We start from the raw sequence: 16,425 nt of genomic DNA on the forward strand, positions 1-16,425 counted from the left end.
CAGTTTTACTTCTTCTTTTCAAATTTGTATTCCTTTTATTTCTTTTTCTTCTCTGATTGTCATGGCTAGGACTTCCAAAACTATGTTGAATAATAGTGGTGAGAGTGAACATCCTTATCTTGTTCCTGATCTTAAAGGAAATGCTTTCAGTTTTTCACCATTGAGAATGATGTTTGCTGTGGGTTTGTCGTATATGACCTTTATTATGTTGAGGTAGGTTCCATCTATGCCCATTTTCTGGAGAGTTTTTAACATAAATTTGTGTTGAATTTTGTCAAAAACTTTTTCTGCATCTATTGAGATGATCATATGGTTTTTATTCTTCAATTTGTTAATATGGTGTATCACACTGATTGATTTGCGTATATTGAAGAATACTTGCATCCCTGGGGTAAATCCCACTTGATCATGGTGTATGATACTTTTAATGTGTTGTTGGATTCTGTTTGCTAGTATTTCGTCGATGGTTTTTGCATCTATATTCATCAGTGATATTGGTTGGTAATTTTCTTTTTTTGTAGTATCTTTGTCTGGTTTTGGTATCAGGGTGATGGTGGCCTCATAGAGCGAGTTTGGGAGTGTTCCTTCCTCTGCAATTTTTTGGAAGAGTTTGAGAAGGATGGGTGTTAGCTCTTCTCTAAATGTTTGATAGAATTCACCTGTGAAGCCATCTGGTCCTGGACTTCTGTTTGTTGGAAGATTTTAAATCACAGTTTCAATTCATTACTTGTGATTGTTCTGTTCATATTTTCTATTTCTTCCAGGTCCAGTCTTAGAAGGTTATACCTGTCTAAGAATTTGTCCATTTCTTCCAGGTTGTCCATCTTATGGGCATAGAGTTGCTTGTAGTAGTCTCTTAGGATGCTTTGTATTTCTGCGGTGTCTGTTGTAACTTCTCCTTTTTCATTTCTAATTTTATTGCTTTGAGTCCTCTCTCTCTTTTTCTTGATGAGTCTGGCTAATGGTTTATCAATTTTGTTTATCTTCTCAAAGAACCAGCTTTTAGTTTTATTGATCTTTGCTCTTGTTTTCTTTGTTTCTATTTCATTTATTTCTGCTCTGATCTTTATGATTTCTTTCCTTCTGCTAACTTTGGGTTTTGTTTGTTCTTCTTTCTCTGGTTCCTTTAGCTGTAAGGTTAGATTGTTTATTTGAGATTTTCTTGTTTCTTGAGGTAGGCATGTATAGCTATAAACTTCTCTCTTAGAACTGCTTTTGCTGCATCCCATAGGTTTTGGTTCATCATGTTTTCATTGTCATTTGTCTCTAGGTATTTTTTGATTTCAACTTTGATTTCTTCAGTGATCTCTTGGTTATTTAGTAACGTATTGTTTAGCCTCCATGTGTTTGTGTTTTTTACGTTTTTTTCCCCCTGTAATTCATTTCTAATCTCATGGTCAGAAAAGATGCTTGTTATGATTTCAATTTTCTTAAATTTACTGAGGCTTGATTTGAGACCCAGGATGTGATCTTTCCTGGAGAATGTTCCGTGCGCACTTGAGAAGAAAGTGTAATTTGCTGTTTTTGGATGGAATGTCCTATAAATATCAATTAAATCTATCTGGTCTATTGTGTCATTTAAAGCTTCTGTTTCCTTATTTATTTTCATTTTGGATGATCTGTCCATTGGTGTAAGTGAGGTGTTAAGTCCCTCACTACTATTGTGTTACTGTCGATTTCCTCTTTTATAGCTGTTAGCAGTTGCCTTATGTATTGAGGTGCTACTATGTTGGGTGCATATATATTTATAATTGTTATATCTTCTTCTTGGATTGATCCCTTGATCATTATGTAATGTCCTTCCTTGTCTCTTGTAAAATTCTTTATTTTTAAGTCTATTTTATCTGATATGAGTATTGCTACTACAGCTTTCTTTTGATTTCCATTTGCATGGAGTATCTTTTTCCATCTCCTCATTTTCAGTCTGTATGTGTCCCTAGGTCTGAAGTGGGTCTCTTGTAGACAGCATATATATGAGTCTTGTTTTTGTATCCATTCAGCAAGACTGTGTCTTTTGGTTGGAGTATTTAATCGATTCACGTTTAAGGTAATTATCGATATGTATGTTCTTATGACTATTTTCTGAATTGTTTTGGGTTTGTTTTTGTAGGTCCTTTTCTTCTCTTGTGTTTCCCACTTAGAGAAGTTCCTTTAGCATTTGTGTAGAGCTGGTTTGGTGGTGCTGAATTCTCTTAGCTTTTGCTTGTCTGTAAAGCTTTTGATTTCTCCAGCGAATCTGAATGAGATCCTTGCCGGGTAGAGTAATCTGGGTTGTAGGTTCTTCCCTTTCATCACTTTAAGTGTATCATGCCACTCCCTTCTGGCTTGTAGCGTTTCTGCTGAGAAATCAGCTGTTAACCTTATGGGAGTTCCCTTGTATGTTATTTGTCATTTTTCCCTTGCTGCTTTCAATAATTTTTCTTTGTCTTTAATTTTTGCCAATTTGATTACTATGTGTCTCGGTGTGTTTCCCCTTGGGTTTATCCTGTATGGGACTCGCTGCACTTCCTGGACTTGGGTGGCTATTTCTTTTCCCATGTTAGGGAAGTTTTTGTCTATAATCTCTTCAAATATTTTTTCAGGTCTTTTCTCTCTCTCTTCTCCTTCTGGGACCCCTATAATGCAAATGTTGTTGCATGTAATGTTGTCCCAGAGGTCTCTTAGGCTGTCTTCATTTCTTTTCATTCTTTTTTCTTTATTCTGTTCCGCAGCAGTGAAGTCCACCATTCTGTCTTCCAGGTCACTTATCTGTTTTTCTGCCTCAATTATTCTGCTATTGATTCCTTCTAGTGTAGTTTTCATATCAGTTATTGTATTGTTCATCTCTGTTTGTTTGTTCTTTAATTCTTCTAGGTGTTTGTTAAACGTTTCTTGCATCTTCTTGATCTTTGTCTCCATTCTTTTCCCGAGGTCCTGTGTCATCTTCATTATCATTATTCTGAATTCTTTTTCTGGAAGGTTGCCTATCTCCACTTCATTGAGTTGTTTTTCTGGGGTTTTATCTTGTTCCTTCATCTGGTACATAGCCCTCTGCCTTTTCATCTTGTCTATCTTTCTGTGAATGTGTTTTTTTTCCCACAGGCTGCAGGATTGTAGTACTTCTTGCTTCTGCTGTCTACCCTCTAGTGGATGAGGCTATCTCAACAAGGCATATTCTTTAAATATTTGGTAACATTGCAATGTGTCCAATCACTGAAGTTATACCAAGAGTCCCACAAATGCTCATGACACATAGTGTAGCCAGTCCAGGAAGAGACATAGCTCCATCCATTGTAGCTTTGTTGTAATTGTTCCATGTTTCTCTTCAGCGTACCATGCCCAGGGTCTATGAGCATTTGTGATGTCCACTCTTAGGTCTGTTCTGTTTTTCACTCTTGCTAATGGTCCATGAATCCCTTGACGATGTTGGTATAAATCTTCCCCATGTTTTAGTTGACCTGTCTCCTTTGAGGTAGGCATTATCATTCCAATTGGGTCTACTCTTAGTAGATGCCTGTGAGATGAGGTTCTAAGGCTCAGGCCCACAAGGTCCCCGTCTGGTGCTCTGTTCTTATTGACATTTTTCTGATGGGGTGAATTTCCCCATTCAAGATCCCTTGAGATTATGTTGATCTCATCCAGGCTAACTGAGGGGTCACATGGCTTTCTTTCGTTCCATGGGAAACCGGACCATAGCTGTTTTGTGTCATGATAGTTGTAGTTGGGCTAATAGGAGTATTTTAGTTATTGTAAAATGTCCATGCTCTGTATCCAATCATGGTTTGATCCAAATGGGGTGTTTATCATCTTGGCAATCAGGTAGTGAAGTCAACCTATTAGGTTATGGTCAGTCTATTTACAGGAAAACTGGGCACATTATGTCAGATAATTAGGACGGTTAATAGTGAAGCTATTGAGTGTTGTCAATGTAAATGTTTTTCTATTCTGAAAGAGGTACCAGAAGAATCTTGTATCTGTGCTCTTATTCCCCCATAATCTTTAAGTTTAATGTGTTTAAACCTGATTTCAGTGTTGTCAAACCCAAGTTCCTTTTCCCCAAGCACAGTAAGGCCAAACAAACTGAAACGCTGGATTGGAGCAGGGAAAGGTTTATTGTAAAGACCAAGCAAGGAAAACGGATGGCTTGAGCTCAAAAACCCCAAACTCCCTGATGGTTTCTGGGCAAGAGTTTTTAAAGGCAAAATTTAGGGTGAGGGCTGCGGAGTGTGTGACTTTCCTCTGATTGGTTGGTGGTGAGGTAACAGGATGGTACTCCAGGGAACTTGTGCTCAGCCAGAAGTTACTATCCCGCACCAGGGTGGGAGCCTGAGTTCCTACAGAAGAACTCAAAGATATATTGTGATGTCTATCTATCCCTTGAGGAGGAACCAGGCCCCTGCTTTATCACTGCATTAATGTTTCTTGACGGCTCCTCCTTTGTTTCTGCATTTCCTCCCTTCCCTTTGAAATCTTACAAACTAGAAACAAAGCTTTTATAACTGGGAAGGCCCCACGGGGTTTCAATAGGGTTATTTTGTTTGTAGCTCTAGGGTGTCAGGATAGTTGTTTATTATGTAATTTAGACTACTTATTCTATCAGAACACTGTTCAATCTTCCATTTATTTCACACCTAGTCTGGATTTAGGTTTTCGTTAGTAGTTCATTAAACTTTTTACCTTTCCTGCTGATTTCCTTCTTATTGGCCTAGACCTGTTTCCTTACTGTAAAGTTTGTTCCCTGGTTTGAGTCTGTGATTAGGGAGTTTCATAGGCACTAATAAGTGTCTCTATGTCCGATATTGTGGATTTAGCATCTCCGCAAATCCCAGTACTGAAAAAGTATCCTCCAAAGACATTTCTTTTTTCTTTGTGGCTCAGTCATGGCTTTGACATAGTCTATCTACCAGATTTAGCCTTTGTTAGTTCTTCCAGATTGTTTTCTGTTGTCAAGTGACATAGAAAATGTTGGCAGATTTGACAATGTTTTAGCATGTGCTGTTTTAGGAATATCTCTCTCCCTTGAACATTTAATTGATGAGTTTGTGCCCAAATATTTGTTTGGGGAACACACATCTAGCTAATATTTTGTCAATTAATTATTATTATTATTATTTTTTAAGAACCTGTGACTGTTTATTGAAGTTGTTTATCTAGACTTTTCAGGAATTACTGGGCTCTATTTTATTTATTTATTTATTTATTTTTGCTGTGTTGGATCTTCGTTTCTGTGTTAGGGCTTTCTCTAGTTGTGGCAAGCGGGGGCCACTTTTCATCACGGTGCGCGGGCCTCTCACTGTCGCGGCCTCTCTTGTTGCGGAGCACAGGCTCCAGACGCGCAGGCTCAGTAGTTGTGGCTCACGGGCCAGTTGCTCCGTGGCATGTGGGATCCTCCCAGAACAGGGCTCGAACCCGTGTCCCCTGCATTAGCAGGCAGATTCTCAACCACTGCACCACCAGGGAAGCCCTCAATTAATTATTTTTGATGTTAGAGTTCCAGTTAATTTATCTACTTCCGATTATAACTTGCTTTTTGAGTTTTATATTTCTGGGTGCTGAGATATGGTCTCCTAATATGTAAGATTGTCAAACCTAATGTATATTCTCTGATATTGGTGTTCTCCATACTGGTTATCTGTTTATTAGACAATTATTTGTTTTCCACTTTGGGTACCAAATTATTAGGCCATTGGCTACTGCCTGTGGATCAGAATTCAAGATAACTTCAGGATGTCCTTTCTGTAAGCTCCAACTTATTGGCAATTGTACTGATTTTAATTCATCGTATAGGGTTGACTTTGTCCCTCCACCTACCAGTTTCCCCTGTTGATGAAAAATTAATCAGTCTATCTAAGAAAGAAATGGAAAATTTTATTTGAGCCAATTTAAGGATTATAACTAGAGAACAGTATCTCAGAAAGTTCTGAGAACTGTTCTACTCATTAGGAATCAAGACACAGTTATATAAGTTTTCTGAGCAGAGGGCTGTACATCAAATGACTTACTATTGACAGTTTATATAATCTAGACCTTCATCGTGGTGGTCATATGAAGGTCTTATAAGGGGTCATATGACCCCTTATAAGATCAAGAGGAATGTTATCTTTTTTTTTTTTTTTTTGCGGTACGCGGGCCTCTCACTGTTGTGGCCTCTCGCGTTGTGGAGCACAGGCTCTGGACGCGCAGGCTCAGCGGACATGGCTCACAGGCCCAGCCGCTCCACAGCATGTGGGATCTTCCCAGACTGGGGCACGAACCCATGTCCCCTGTATCGGCAGGCGGACTCTCAACCACTGCGCCACCAGGGAAGCCAAGGAATGTTATCTTTTAAGGAGTTGTCTTGTTGATGCTGGGAGAATGTTGCTGTTTATGGTTGGGCAGGTATTCCTGCCATTGGGGGAGGTTTGGTGATGCCTAATGCACATACACAATCCACAGCGAGGGGGGAGAGAATGCCAAAGGGCAGAGGAGAGTTTTTGTTTAAATTTTTCTTGTCTTGCCATAAAATGTGAATTTTATTCCACACCCCTGTGGTTGAATGTGGGACTGCTGCTTTCCATTTTACCCCTTCTGGTCTAAGTGAAGCACTGCCATCCTTGAACCATCAAATCACCAGCACAGCCCCAGCGCCAGCTCAGACCAGGAGGAAGCTGCTGTCTCCAGGGTGGTGGGGTTGTGGTTGAGATGTTCCCTGCCCTCTGCTGAAGGGCAAGTCTAACAAAGGCTGAGACACTGCCTCCTCAATGGAGGACCTGCTTTGTCCTTTCCCTTATATACCATTTCCATTTTAAGTGCATAGGACTTTGTGCTACCCGCCTTGTTTGATCAGGACTGAGTCTTGCTCATGCAGAGATGAGTAACCTGGTTCTATGTATCCAGTGGTTTTTTTTTTTTCTGTTGGATTTGTTTTCTGTATCAGAAAATGTCTTTGTCGTGGTGATCACATCTTAAAGTAAAAAAATATTGACTCGCTATGTTTTATACCTAAAGCTAACATAATATTGTAAGTCAATTATAAGTCAATAAAAAGTAGTGGGGGGGAGAAAAAAAAAAGAATGTCTTTGTCCAGTAAGCTGAAATAGTACTATGCCTGATTCTCAAAGTCTAACTCAGAGCGACCAGTCTGCATGTCCATGAGTCACTGAAATCTGTTTTCTCTAGTAATATAGGTGCTTGGAGTATTGATGTCATACTGCCCTTTTTAGTTCATCTAAGGATGTCTGTTGGTGTGATCCTTGTGGAAAGTCTTGGGCTTTTTTTCCCCTAGAGATCTGATACATTGTAAAAGACTATCTAAGATGGGGACTTCCCTGGTGGTGCAGTGGTTAAGAATCCGCCTGCCAATGCAGGGGAGATCCCACATGCCATGGAGCAACCAGGCAACTAGAGAAAGCCCGCACGCAGCAACGAAGACCTTTTTGGCTGCGTTGGGTCTTTGTTACTGTCGGCGGGCTTTTTCTAGTTGCGGCAAGCAGGGGCTACTTTTCATTGTGGTGCGCGGGCTTCTCATTGCAGTGGCTTCTCTTGTTGCGGAGCACTGGCTCTAGGCTTGCAGGCTTCAGTAGTTGCAGCATGCGGGCTCAGTAGTTGCTGTGCATGGGCTCAGTAGCTATGGATTGCGGGTTCCAGAGAGCAGGCTCAGAAGTTGTGACGCAGGGGCTCAGTTGCTCTGCAGCATGTGGGATCTTCCTGGACCAAGGATCAAACCCGTGTCCCCTGCATTGGCAGGTGGATTCTTAACCATTGTGCCACCAGGGAGGTCCCTACTGACCAGATTTTACCTAAAATTTTAATGAAGATAATCCCTTTTATAATTTTATGGTGGGCAACTGTTCATTCTTTCAATTCTAAACATTTTTTGATTTTATCTGTTCAAGTTATTATGAACAAGTTATGTTTTCTGTCTGTCCCTCTATGATATGTATGTAATAATGTGTATGAGAATTTAACATTCTCAAACCCTTGCAAGTACTAGGCCACTTGTACATCCCTCGGATAGTTTCTGAAATGTCTACTGTTTTCTTTGCCAAGTAAATGCAAATTGGGCTTAGTGATCTTGGGATCTGGAGATAATAGTATTACAAAAAAAGATATTACTAGTATTTATGGTAGACGTTATTTTCTTGGATATATATAGAGATTTTCTGGGATTTCTTTTTTTAAATAAGTATTTATTTATTTGGCTGCATCAGGTCTTAGTTGAGGCATGAGGGATCTTTCATTGTGATGCTCAGGCTTCTCTCTAGTTGTGGTACATGGGCTCTAGAGAGTATGAGCTCAGAGCGTGAGGGCTCAGTAGTTGTGGCACGCGGGCTTAGTTGCCCTGCAGCATGTAGGATCTTTTTTCCCTGACCAGGGATTGAACTCATGTCCCATGCATTGGAAGGGGGATTCTTAACCACTGGACCACCAGGGAAGTCCCTGGGATTTCTAATGTATTAGATAAGAGCTCACAATACTTTTTGTACATCTTGTTTTATTTTGCACGTTTATTTTACTTTTATCTTTGTTTCTATTGTCAATCTTCATTTTTCTTCCAGCCAATCTAATGACTTGTAAGGGCTTAGGTTCACCTAATAATGCCTTCTTTCTCTAATTCAGTAAAAATGACTGTGATCTCATTATTTCATCCTCGACCTTTGTGTTGTAGGATATTAACAACCTTTGTGAAGATCTGGACAGTGGAAAGGGAACAACTATCTCCCCACATGACTAAATGTTGACAAACCTTGCTTAAGATTGTCGTCATGGAGCACTTCCCTGGTGGTCTAGTGGTTAAGACTCAACGCTTCCAATGCAGAGGGCACGAGTTTGATCCCTGGTCAGGGAAGTTCCACATGCATGTTATCATGGAAAGAGCATGGATTTGAAAGTCAGAAAGACACAGGGTCCAAACTCTGGCTCTGCCCATTTTGGCTGTGAAATGAATCTTTCCGCCATGCTTGGCCTGTGTGGAAACTGGGTCAACTGTGACCAGAAAGGTGGGCACTGTCTCAGGTTGCCGGGCAAAACTACAAAGGTGGGCTTTCCCAAGCCTTCTCAACTTTGTGCACACTTCTCCTTCTGCCTGGAACACTGTTGAGCCTCTCCTCATCCACCTAGGTCTATCCACACTTCATCTTTCAGCTCAGACAATTCCTCCTCTGGGAAGCCAGACTGCTTCCCCACTTCCTAGTTATATTTAGCACCCCTGTGCCTCACCTTCTTCATCTGTAAAATGGGGATGATAATACTACCTTCTTCATGGCATTATTGTGAAGAGTAAATGGGCCAATACATGACAAAAGTCCTTGGCAAACAGAGCGCACTCAATAAATTATGAATAACTTATCATTAATAATAATGTTAATTATTATTATTTATTCACTTTATTAAAACTCGTTAGTTTTAGTATTCTCCGTATTCTCTGCTCCAGAGCAGGCTGTGTTCCCTCCTCTCTGTTTCCATGGCCCTGTCTCTTATAATGCTGAAGTGTACTTCTGTTTTTTGTGTCTACTAGGCTCTGAGCTGCTTAAGGGCAGAGGTGTGTCCTTTACCTCTTTAACCCAGCTCCTAGTACAGGGCCAGGTACTTTTGGACTCAAGGTCAAAGTGGGATGATATACTAGGAAGAGAATGGGGTCTGGAGCCCCTTGAAAATGGGCACCTAACTTTGCCTCCCATTTCTGGGGCTACTTTGAACAAGGCCTCTAACCTCGCTGCATTTGGCTTCCTAGTCTATAAAAGGAGATGATTATACCTGTCTCAGGGCTTTTCTAGAGTGAAGGTATTCAAAGCACCAGACTTGGAACTGGCAACAATGAATAGTTATTTACTAGTAGCTTATCAAACTGTAAGTTGCATAAAGAATGTGGCAGATGAGATGTGACAGCCTTGGTGTAGGAATGTCAGCCCATATCCAGGACTCGAGGAAGGTCTGAGGGGAGAGAGCCCTTGGAGATGATCCAGTCTGGCTGACCTATTGTACACAATAAGAGTGCATTGATTGGTGGGGACAATGGTCCTTCTCTAGAGTTACCTGAACATGTAGTGAAGTGACCAAAGCCTCAGTCTCAAGATGCTGAGTACTTGGTTTCTTGGTGAGCTGCCACCATCCCCAGCCCCTAAGCTGAATGGCGTACTGCCACCTCCCAGGGGCAGTTTCTAGGGTACACAAGTTTCCTCATCCTCGTCTTGGTATTGACTGCCCCCTAGTGGACATTTCCTCCAGAACCATGCGTACCACCTAAATACCCCGGAAGGGTTGGGCACTGTCCAACCTATTTGGTCCTCCTCTTCTCTTTCTATGCTCACTCCTGTGGCTCTCTTGCCCCATCTTGTGGCTTTACGTATTTTTCATGTGCTGACTACTCCCAACATTGTATGCCCGGTCTGCACTTCCCCCCTCAATTCCAGACTTGGAGATCCAACCTCCACTTGTCCTCTCCACTGGAATGTCAAATGGGCATCTCAGTCTGAATGTGTCCAGAACAGAACTCATCCTCCCCCAACCCTGCTCCTCTCACAGTTCTTTCCCTCCCACTTATGGCAACTCCATCCTTCCAGATGCTCAGGTTAAATCCCAGGGTACCCTCCTTGACTCATCTCTTTTCTTCACACTCCAAGTCCAATCTGTCAACAGATCCTATTGGCTGTACCTTCAAAGTATGTTCGTTCAGAATCTGACTACTTCTTCCTATTGCAATCCTGGTCCAGGCCACCACCATTTCTTTCTTTCCTTCTTTCTTTCCTTTCTTTCTTTCTTTTTTCTTTCTTTCTTCCTTCCTTCCTTCCTTTCTTTCTTTCTTTCTTTCTCTGCACCACGTGACATGCGGGATCTTAGTTCCCCAACCAGGGATTGAACCCATGCCCCCTGCAGTGGAAGCGCAGATTCTTAATCACTGGACCGCCAGGGAAGTCCCCAGGCCACCATCATTTCTAGACTTATTATTAAATTGGTCTCCTATCTGGTCCTGCAGCATCTGGCCTTGCCCAGTGGTTCTCATCTCAGAGAAAAAGCCAAAGTTCTTACAATGACTTCTAGGGCCCTACATGATCTGACTTATCTCCTATCACTCTCCCCTTTGCTGCATTCACTCCACACTGTTATTGCTTGTGCCAGGCATGCTCTTGCCTCAGGGCCTTTGCACTTGCTATTCTCCCTGCCTAGTATATTCTTCAAAGAACTGCATGGCTGGCTCTCTCACTCCTTCAGATCTTTACTTAAAAGGCCCTTCTCTGCGAGGCCTTTCCAAGCTATCCTATCAAAATTTCAACATCTCTCTGACATTTCACATCTCCTGGCCTTGCTTTATGTTTTTTCTTCTTAATATTTATCACTATTCAATACATCATACATTTTACCCATTTATCCTTCTCTGGAATGTAAGTTCCACAAGGGTAGAATTTTTGTTTATTTTGTTCCCTGAAGTATCTCCAATGCCTCACACAGAGGTCAGTGGTATTTGAAAAATGAATTTACATCTTTCTTTTTTTTTTTTTGGTATGCGGGCCTCTCACTGTTGTGGCCTCTCCCGTTGCGGAGCACAGGCTCTGGATGGGATCTTCCTGGACCGGGGCACGAACCTGTGTCCCCTGCATCGGCAGGTGGACTCTCTACCATTGCGCCACCAGGGAAGCCCTACATTTTTCTTTTAATTTAACCTTCCCAACAATCCAGTAGGATACTTTAGTATTGTCTCCAATTTGTAGATGAGAAAACTGAGGCACAGAGGGGTTAAGTCACTTGCTTACGGGTTACACAGCTAGGAAATGGGACCCGGGGGAATACTGTACCCCCCCTTACCTACCAACCTTATTTATTATCATTATCTGCACTCAGATTTCTCACCAGTTAAATGAGGCTCATAAGAGTGTCCTCTTTGTAGGTTCATTGTGACGATTATGTGTGATAAAGCATGTGACAAGCTTACAGCCAGTGACTGGAGTGTTGCAAACACTTAAGAAATGGTTGCTAGGGATTTGCTGGTGGCGCAGTCGTTAAGAATCCGCCTGCCAATGCAGGGGACACGGGTTTGAGCCCTGGTCTGGGAAGATCCCACATGCCAAGGAGCAACTAAGCCCGTGCGTCACAACTACTGAGCCTGTGCTCTAGAGCCTGTGAGCCACAACTTCTGAGCCCACATGCCATAACTACTGAAGCCCACGCACCTAGAGCCTGTGCACCGCAATGAAAAGTAGCCCCTGCTTGCAGCAACTAGAGAAAGCCTGTGTGCAGCAAAGACCCAACACAGCCAAAAGTAAAAAAGAAAAAAAAAAAAAAGAAGTGGTTGCTAGAAATATGAAAAGGTTGACATGGAGTTCATGAAAGGTAGGGATGTTTCAGGCACAGAGCCCAGTCAAGGGGCCAGGAAGTTACTATTACTGCATTTAACACAGTTTCTGCATGGAAACTCCTATGCATCCTTCAGAGCCCAAGTCAGAAATGCTCTTCTAAAAAAAAAAAAAAAAAAAAGAAATGCTCTTCTCTGGGAAGCATTTCCTGACTTCCCAGGCTACCTCATGTTCCTGTTAAGATTGGGATTTATTTAATGGTTGTTTTTATGTTTATTTATTTGTTTAATCTGAAGCTGCTACCAGGCTATGACCTCCCTGAGGGCCAGGTTATTTGGGTCCTGAAGCATAGACACTTTGACGGCCCCCTTTAAAAATATGAAATTATAAACACAAAAAAATTTGAAAGTGAATATTTATTCAGGATGAGAAAAAAATTCCAGCAATATATATTTTTAAAACCTACATGAGGTTTTTAATGCAAAGATACATCAGTCGTGAATTCCCTGGCTGTCCAGTGGTTAGGACTCCACACTTCCACTGCAGGGGGCATGGGTTTGGTCCCTGGTCAGGGAACTAAGATCCCACATGTCAGGTGGCACAGCCAAAACAAACAAACAAAGAAGAGATACATCAGTTTGTTCTCTAGTCCTTTTAGGAAACCAACAAAAGGTACTTTGACTGGTTTAGTTTGACTGTGAAAAGCAACACCACTTTTGTGTACTGAAAGAAAAATAAAATTTACATTTGGCTCATTGGTTCCATACTTCATCTACCAGTGTATTTGCTGCTACTTACAAATGGAAATGTCTATTTAGTTCTATGTATTAATCTGAATAACAGATGCATATTACAATATTTGAGGCAGATGGTAAACTTTCTTATAGGTCTTACCATGGGGCAAACACTATTTTACAAAGTATAATAATGCTTCATTTTTTAAAGCTGAGGTAAAGAACTTGAGCAACAAAATAGCAAAGCTTCACGGGCAGTGAAATGTAACCTCACGCTCCGATTATGCTCTCTGCCTTTCCATTAGGCCAGTGTAGCTTTCTACCTGCTACAGTGGAAAACAGGAACTGCTTATAAAGCCTGAAAATAAGATGTTCTAAACCCAAATCCCAGAGCGTTTTAGTAGGATTGGCATCTTTGAGAAAAGTACTAATTGCCCAACTACTCCTTCAAAACAGCTCCAGAGAAAAGCTCTGCTTTCTCAGAAGACTTATTCCATTCCATTCTGTTCCATTCACACCTTTTGCTAACTAGGGTGAAGAGCTTTAGACCAAACAGCATTTTTATTAATACTATTTTTCTCTCAAAGCAAGTTCTTCATGCTGACATTTCCAGTGTCAGGAAGCACAAATACTCTTACATTCAAAAGTTTTTATTTTTATTTTTCTAAAATGTATTTTATTGAAGTATGGTTGATTTCCAATGTTGTGTTAATTTCTGTTGTACAGCAAAGTGATTCACATATATATATATATATGTATATACATACATATATATATTCTTTTTCATACTCTTTTCCATTATGACTTATTACAGGATATTGAATATAGTTCTCTGTGTTATACAGTAGGATCTTGTTGTTTAGCGATTCTATATGTAATAGTTTGCATCTGCTAATCCCAAAGTCCCACTCCATCCTTCCTCCCTCCCCCTTGGCAACCACAAGTCTGTTCTCTGTCTGTGAGTCTGCTTCTGTTTTGGAGATAAGTTCATTTGTGTCATATTCTGGATTTCACACATAAGTGATACCATATGGTATTTGTCTTTCTCCTTCCGACATACTTCACTTAGTAGGATGATCTCTAGGTCCATGCATGTTGCTGCAAATAGCATTATTTCATTCTTTTTTATGACTGAGTAGTATTCCATTTGTATATACACCACATCTTCTTTATCGATTCATCTGTTGATGGACACTTAAGTTGCTTCCATGTCCAACAACTTTTAAAGTTTAAAAAACAGACAGGAACTTCCCTGGTGGTGCAGTGGTTAAGAATCTGCCTGCCAATGCAGGGCACACAATTTTGAGCCCTGGTCTGGGAAGAACCCACATGTTGTGGAGCAACTAAGCCCATGTGCCACACCTACTGAGTCTGCGCTCTAGAGCCCGTGAGCCACAACTACTGAGCCCATGTGCTGCAACTACTGAAGCCCGCGCGTCTAGAGCCCGTGCTCCACAACAAAGGGAAGCCACTGCAATGAGAGGTCCACTCACCGCAACAAAGAGTAGCCCCCCCCTGCAACTAGAGAAAGCCCGCGTGCAGCAGCGAAGAAACAACACAGCCAAAAATAAATAAAAAAGAAAAACAAAAAAACTGACAAATACTATGAACAATATAAATTAAAAATAATAGCACATTTTAATTAAAATACTGCTTAAACCTCTTCTATGATACTTTTTTCCTTACTTTTTTTGGCTGCACACCCTTTTATGATTTCTGAGACAACACTACATGATATTTTCTATAACAGGACTAGAAAGATAAGTCAGTCTTTCCTTTTGCATGATTGACCAAAATTAGTTTTTTATTAGTGATCATTTAGACTTTTTTTCTTGAGCTTTGCCATTCGTTATTAGTAAGATTATTTATTCTCTTAAGGACTGTTAAACTTGGGATAACCTCTATCAAATTTCTTACATATGTGAGCTTTAAGATTTGAAAGACTTTTCCATAGACTGGCTTCTGGCTTCATATGTTTCCAACCTTATTTCTCCTCCAATACCCTCACACCAGGGAGGCCAGTCATAATGAATGGTCTCTGATTCTGCACCTTCATATCACAACATATCACAGCATAGAGGGCATGAGGAGGACTACTGGAAGGCATTCTGGGGCATTTATTAGAAATAATAAACCTATACCTGGAAGGAGCTAGGACCCCATAATTATATCCCCCCCAAACCCAAACCCAAACCCAAACCCAATGCCACCTCCCCTTAGCCAGATTTCAAAAATGCCCGTGACCATCTGAAGAGAGGTGCAATGGAGGAGATCGGGGTGGAAAGAGACAGTGATCTGAATTGACTGTGGTTGAAATACCTTAATTTTGTAAATTTTATAAAAATATATAATCTCATGCAAATAATATGTCCTGATGGGTAAGCTTCACGGGTTTCTTTCTTTTTTAAAGTGAAATCAAGTTTATTTAGAGAGATACACATTCCATAGGCAGAATGTTGTCCGTCTCAGAAGGGAGAGCGGCCAGCTTCAAGAGTTTCATGATAAATCCACTCCTGCCAAAGAAGTCCCCCAAGGCCTAGCCTTGGACATCACACACAGTGGGGTATCAAGTTTGCATCAAATGTCAGGTCTAGAAAGAAGAGCATTAGAGAGCAGCAGGGCCAGTGGTTTTAACCTTCTCATGCAGTCTTCAGACTCTGAGGTGGTGTCTCAAAGTCTGAGGTGGGGACGTCTTGAAACATACATGACCTCTGTTTAAGTAATAATGATGACATTAAGGGTCATCATCAGCCTGACGTGCATTGCGCACTTTACTATGTGACAGACACTGTTCTAAGTAAGTAACTTGATACCCCACTGGTATCAAGTTACTTACCCTTTACAATATACCTACAAAGTTGGAACTATCATTATTCCATTTTACAGATAAGGAAACTGAGACTTGAAAAGTTTCAGCTTTATATATTAAGGTTCCATGTATAATGCCTTTGTAAAAAAATGGTTCTACTAATTACAGATTTTGAAAAAGGCTGAAATGGCCCAAGCCCTTCCTTTTACACATGGGGAAGTAAAACCCAGAAAAAAGGGAGGTCATTTGCTCAACGTCACACATTCGTCCTTTTTCTTTTTTAAAACATTATTTATTTATTTATTTATTTTTGGCCGTGTTGGGTCTTCGTTGCGGTGCGCATGCTCCTCACTGCGGTGGCTTCTCTTGCTGCGGGGCACGGGCTCTAGGCGCGTGGGCTTCAGTAGTTGTGGCACATGAGCTCTAGTTGTGGCCTGCAGACTCTAGAGCGCAGGCTCAGTAGCTGTGGCGCACGGGTTTAGTTGCTCGGCAGCATGTGGGATCTTCCCGGACCAGGGCTCGAACCCTGTCCCCTGCATTGGCAGGTGGATTCTTAACCACTACGCCACCAGGGAAGTCCCCACACATTCGTTCTTATTTCCTGGATGCCTGCTCTGTGCCAGGCACTGTTCTA

This window comes from Delphinus delphis, chromosome 1 (assembly GCF_949987515.2).
Source record: "Delphinus delphis chromosome 1, mDelDel1.2, whole genome shotgun sequence".
Classification (NCBI taxonomy): Eukaryota; Metazoa; Chordata; class Mammalia; order Artiodactyla; family Delphinidae; genus Delphinus; species Delphinus delphis.